Source organism: Crocuta crocuta, unplaced genomic scaffold, assembly GCF_008692635.1.
Source record: "Crocuta crocuta isolate KB4526 unplaced genomic scaffold, BGI_CrCroc_1.0 scaffold8, whole genome shotgun sequence".
In the NCBI taxonomy this organism is placed as follows: domain Eukaryota; kingdom Metazoa; phylum Chordata; class Mammalia; order Carnivora; family Hyaenidae; genus Crocuta; species Crocuta crocuta.
In genome coordinates, this window is record NW_027532162.1 from 1459672 (window position 1) to 1466074 (window position 6403).

General features: G+C 51.8%; 1 protein-coding gene across 1 annotated transcript in view; it reads left to right on the forward strand.

Moving 5' to 3' along the window:
- Positions 1 to 6403, forward strand: part of CDC42BPB (CDC42 binding protein kinase beta) — a 102565-nt gene that overhangs the window by 33742 nt on the left and 62420 nt on the right.

Below are 6403 nucleotides of genomic sequence, written 5' to 3' on the forward strand. Positions count from 1 at the left end.
TGATAGAGGGGGGGGGGGGGGGCTTTGGTTTCTCATTTCACAATGATTTTCTGTCTGTTTCAGCCAGAGATCCTCCCTCCATCCCCAGTCCTTCCTGGCAAAGCGCTTTCCTGCTTAGAGGGAACCCGGGACTCTGGTTTTCCCTTGCAATCGGGTCTCCTGTTGGCTAGTGCTTGCCTTCGATTCATTAACTCATTGCCTTTTAGGACAATGGAAAGAAGTTCTTTCCAGGACAGTCTTGGGTTGTGGAAGGATGAAGAGATTAGGAAAAGAAAACCCTCCTAATAAACATTTAGCTCTCTAAGGGCTAAAGCTTTGTTCAGTCTTTTTTTTTTGGTGGAAGATATCCTAGGTTGTTGAATATATTTTTACCTTAGAAAATATGCCAGTCCCCCTGCCCCCCACGGAGGAGGTGACCTTCCTGAGGGCGCATCGTTGGGTGGGCATCCGCACCGTTGTGCTAGGGCCTTGGGGAGCGGTGAGCAGCAGGCGGGCAGTACCTGCCTTCTCGGACCTTCCAGTCCAGCAGAGAAGATGCAGTGAGCTGGTATGCCTCCGAGGCCTAGTACCTGGAGGCTCCTGACCCAGTCAGCTGGCTGGAGTCGGGGGCCACCTCCTGCCTTAGGGACCCCAAGGATGGTCAGGAGCCAGTGGGGATGGGGGTTCTGCTTAGGAAGACCCAGGCTTGCCTGAGGGCCTAAGGGGTGGTGGGCCCCGGGGGAGCACGGGGGTGCGGTGGGGGCCCCCAGGCGGGCCCGCATGGGCAGCAAGCTCTGAGCACGCAGGTCCTAGCCAGGAGCCGTGCCCAGCCGTGAGGCATCCTGACCGCAGACGCGATGGTGGCGCTGTGGCCGGAGAGGCAGGAGAGTGGGTGCGAGGGCACAGGTGAGCGGTGAGGTCCCTGCCGAGGGACAGGGGCACCGGGGAGTGGTCCGAGACAGCGTGCCGGTACGGTGGCGGCAGGTGTGTGCGGCGCTTGACCCTGAGCGGCCCCACCCCTGCGTTTGTGGGAGCGACAGTCCCGCGGGGGCCCACGTCTCTGACCTGGCGCTTTGGGCCCCACGACTGTTTGCTGAGCTGGCACCTTTGAGTGTTTGCTCATGGGATGTGGGGGAGAGGTAATTTCACCCTTTCCAAAATTTATAATAGTTATGTTTGTCTAACTTCAGAATCTACAGGTTCATTATCACCGTGAAAATCAAACATTTTAAACATTATAGCTGATGTGTTTTCTTCAAGTTACCTGAGGTGTCTGTCTTCCAGGAGAACCTTGGCGTAAATGATATTTAAAACGAATCCCAGGGGCGCCTGGGTGGCTCAGTCAGTTGAGCACTCGACTCTTGATTTCGGCTCAGGTTGTGATCTCTTGGTTCGTGGGTTAGAGCCCAGCATCAGGCTCTGCGCTGACAGAGCGCAGCCTGCTTGGGATTCTCCTCCTCTCTCTGCCCTTCCCCCGCGCACACTTCAGCTCTCTCTTTCAAAATAAATAAAAGTAAACATTTAAAAAAATGAAGTTTTCATCCTAAAAAAATTTTTTAAATGAACTCCAAGTAGTGTTTTCATTGTTGTGGTTTTGCTCTGGATCCTGCGTATTTTGAACGTGTGACCAGCAGAGTCACCCTCAGTGCATGTCACTTCATCAGATTCTGCCGGTGACCTGCTGTGTTCTCAGGGGAATCCCAGGCTCCAGAGTAAGTCAGTGAAGCAGCACTGGCCGACTGAGCAAGGTTTCAGAAATGCCCGTGCCCAGCTTCCTCCCGGTGAGCTCTGTCTCCACATCCCCGCACCGGCCTCCACTCCCCTCCTCCCCTCCTGGCCTCACCTCTCCTCCACTTCCACCCCCGTGTCAGCTGGTGCTTCTGAAGTGGTGAGTTTTTGAAAGTATGCGACAGCCTTAGAATGTTACAGGATTGGTGTCCTCACTGCCTTCAGCCCCTCGGCAGAAACGTGAGGAGAGTGTTGATCCACCCCTCCGTCAGCGCTCCCTTCCCTTCCCTGCGCAAACCCGCTCACGCCTGGGTCTGCCCCACGTGAGTCAGCGCACCATCCACAGCTGCCCCTGCTTCAGCCGCATCGCAGGCCACTGCGCTCCTGCAGCCTGACCTGGGTGCAGCCGCTTCCTCCTCTCCCGCCCGGCTGTCACCTGTTGTCCGCTTCGTAGGCTCTTGTGGGGAGGCAGCCCCTTCAGCTCTGTCTGCTTCCACACCTGTCCCTACCCTCACCTCCTGTTTCCTCATGATTAAATTCAGGTTGCGTAACTTTGTCAGGAGAATCACAGAAGTGACGCTGCATTTTCTCACTGTGTCCTGGCGTCGGGTGATGGCACCGTCTCACTTGGTCACACAGCTGGTGGTAGTGTCTGCCACACCTTGCTGTAAAGTCCCTTGTTTCCCTTTGTCGATAACTATTCTGTTTGGATTTACTTTGAAACTATATTAATATCTCATTCTCATTAGATTTTTAAAATCTAGTGTCATTGTGGACTCCTGGCCTCCTCCCTAAGTTATAAAGGCTGTGACCATCAGTGTGGATTTTGATTCCCTGTAATTCCTCAAGTGCTTCTTTGCTTTCTGGCACAAGACGCTCCACCGCCTGCTCTGGGCGCGTCCGAGGGGCTCTGGCTCCTCGCTGGAGGCTGGTATTTAGAAGCCAAGGCCGGGCACTAGGTGCACCTGCTGATGCGTGTTGCTGCCTCCCGGCCAGCGGACAGGGCGAGGACCCTGTGTGTGTACACAGCCGCCCAGCGCTGTGCTTCTGATCCCTGGTGTGTCATCGTGAGGTCACGCTGACACCCCGGTGCTGGCCCGTACTGCAGGGTCCACTCCCTTATTCGTGACTCCCTTCCTGGCACCGAGGAACCTCGCTCCCATTACCCTGAATCTGTTCACTGATGCAGTCAGTCCTCCCGCATGCGACCGCCGACCGCCCCCCTCCCGTCTCCCATCCCATCGCCCTGCAGGAGCGTCTGGACCCAGCGTCTCCCCTCTGGGGCTCTGCCTGAAGGGGCCAGAAGGAGACTGGAGGGCGTGGAGGAGGGAGAGGGGACTGGGGACTTCCTGCCTGGTCCTCTTTGAGTGATGTCCCCTGGTACCCCTTCTTCCTCCAGGCCAGAGATCCCCATGTCAGCTGGGCCTCTGTCCCTCTCACCCCCTCCTCCCCCCCCNGCTGTGCGGAGCTCTTTGCCTAGGTTTCCGAAGTCCAGCACCTTCCTCTGCTTCCCTGCTCCCATGTTGCGTTGCTTCCTGTACGTAAACCTGCTGCCTCGGGGACGAGTTCCCTTCCGTCTGCCCTCTGAGTTGCTGCTTAACCTTCTTTATGTGAGACTTCCCTACTCACATAGCTGGTGTGCTTCTGTCTCTGGGCTCTGCCCAACCCAGAGGCCAGGGTCGCCCTGGTTTTGTGTTGACCCTGGTTGACAGCCCACTTGAAATGCCCCCCTCTCTGCCTTTTACCTGAGAAGTCCCGTGGGATCAGCGTGACTCGATGGCCCCCTGTGCCTGCGCGGTAGACAGGGCGGTCCGCTGCTGTGGCGTGCTTGTCTTCGTGCTCTGTACACACCAGTGGCACTTTTTCAGCGTGTCCTCAGAGCTGTTGGGTCTTTTCAAGTGTTTGTCTCTGTTTCCATGGTTTTCCCCCATTTATCTGGCTGCGCCTGGTGAATGAATCCGTGTCCATCCATTTTGGGGAAATTGGTGCAGAGCAGTGTATGAGGCAGAAGCAGCGAAACTGTTTCTGTCGAGGAGGAGGGAACTCGGTGAGGAAGATAAGTGAGGCGACTGCTGCGGAAAGAACAGGGACCGGCGGTCAGGGTGTTCGGGCGGCAGCCTCGCCGCGAGGCACTTGGGCTCCTACCTGCCTCGATCCTCAGGGTCTGTGGGGCCCTAAGGTGGGTGAGGAAACTTAGTCCCTGAGGACGGAGTGATTCTGGGATGGCTGGCTACCAGGAGGTACACTGAGGACCTGAAGCTCCTGAATGGGAGCTGGGACACTCCCCCACCCCCCCCACCGCCCCCGCCCCGGGGAGGNATAGAGATGGTTACAGCTGGAAAGTAACACAACACTTCATGCTGTCAACAACAGATGAATAATGGGTTTACTATTTTTAAAAGCCATTTAGCAAAACATAGGATTGAATGTCAGATCTTTAAAGAGTGGGTAACTTTGTAGGTTCTAACAATGAAATGACGAAGGAAAAGATGAATCAGTTCAGTTTTCTTGAAAATATTTTTATGAAAAGTAATTCATGTAAATAAAAATAGCATGATTAGGATGAAAAGCAGGAACCGAGTGCAGGCATGGTGTTCACAGGTGTGATGTTTGACAGAATAAAGCACTTATGCAGTGGGTTAAACAGGATGAAGACGTGAATGGTGAGTGGACGTGATGAGTGAGTAGTGCTCGTAATAGGCGTAGGAGCAGACTTCCTGGGCCTCAGAGAACTTTCTGTTCAAGAGCAGGTGAACCATCCTTGTACGGTACTGGGGAGGGGGACGTGGTGGCAGGTTAGGAACCACAAAAAAAGTGCCTTTTGGAGAATACTGGAATTTCATCCTAAAAATTACTTTAAAATAGTAAAAAAGTGGGGCGCCTGAGTGGCTCAGTCGGTTGAGCATCTGACTTCGGCACAGGTCATGATCTCACAGTTTGTGGGTTCAAACCCCGCGTCGGGCTTTGTGCTGAATGCTTGCTCAGAGCCTGGATGGAGCCTGTTTCGGATTCTGTGTCTCCTTCTCTCTCTGCCCCTCCCCCGCTCATGCTCTGTCTTACTCTCTCAAAAATAAATAAATGTAAAAAATTTTTTAAAAAATAGTAAAGCTTCTGTGCATGCAAATGTTTATTGCAGATTTATTCACCATAAGATACTGATTTTCAATATTAAAAGTTTATCATGTCTGTTCAGTAGACATGATTTACCATTGTTGGTGCAGCAACTTAGTGAAATAGTATCTATCTGTCAACATGACGATTGAGTAGTACAGAAACATGAAACATCTAAGAAGTAAAAGAATGCAGACGATACAAAACATCGAATATGCCTACGGGCAAGAATGGAATGGGCTCACAGGCAAGTTAGAAGTGGCTCATACAGAAATCAGTTTTCTTTGATTTCTGTGAATATGTGTTTGATTTGTACATTTAAAGAGTGACTGCCATCTTTCGTGAGTCGTGGGGGGTTTGTGGAACAGTCCAGAATGGTGTAGTATTCCCCTGCCAGAGCGAGCACCTCTGCGGTGTGCACTCGAGTGTGCTCTATGCCGCAGTTGGTTTGTAGCTGGTCAGCTCGCTTTCCTCTCTTACGCTCTCCCTTCTGGTGGTAAAATATAACAGATGAGATTTGCTGGTCGTTTTTCTTCATTGTAGAATGAATGGTACCAGGCAGTTCCCCTAGAAGGTACTGAGAGGTTGAGGTTCTCAGTGGCTGTTTGAAGTACAGATTTCTGTTAGGAGTTTTGGGGATGGATGTTTGGGGTGATACTTGAAAGAAATAAAAATGAGCCAGCCACAGATAACCTTTCAAGTTCTAGCTCAAGGGTTATCTTTAGCCTGTCCTGTTTTGTTTTGTTTTTAAATCTGTCCCCATGTGTCCTGTTCCCTGATCTCTGTGCTGATGGGCATTTACACTGATAGTGGTAACAGTTCACTGTCCATGGTGCTTTGGCTGTTGCTCCCGTGATCAGTGAACCATGGTGACCAAACCTTAGTGCTATTTATTATGCAACCATTTAAGGAGAAAAACTACAGAATTCAGGTAATAATATGGAGCTCAGTTAGAAATCCAGAAAATGTCAGTCTACGGCCATACCACCCTGAATGCGACCGATCTTGTCTGATCTCGGAAGCTAAGCAGGGTCGGGCCTGGTTAGTACTTGGATGGGAGAAATCCAGAAAATGTCAGACTGCAGGTTTCGTTCTGGCTTTTTTTTGCAGATAATTGCAGTTGCACACGTAGTTGTGAGAAATAATACAGAAAGAGCTCTTGTACACTTTGCTCAGTAGAAATGTTTTGGAAAACTAGCAGTGGAGAATTTGAAAAAGAACTGTGTAGAATAAGGGTTAGTGTAAAACGTGGGTTTAGGTCTAAAGGTGAAAATAAGAGCAAGTGTAAGGGTGTGATTGACTAAATGGACGTTAGACCAAGGGGCAGGGTGGGTGGTGGTCAGGAGTGCACTGCCTCTGGCATTGAACCGGCTGGCTTCCGTCCTGGCGCTGGCGCTGCCGCTTGCTCTTGTCCTGGAAAGAAGTTACCCACCGTCTGTGGAGTGATTTCCGGGGCTGGGGTAACAAATCACCGTAAACTGGGGGGCTTAACACAACAGATACTTTCTTCTCACAGTTGTGAAAACTGGAAGTCCAAAGTCAAGGTGTGAGCAGGGCTGTACTCCCTCTGGATGCCCCAGGGAAG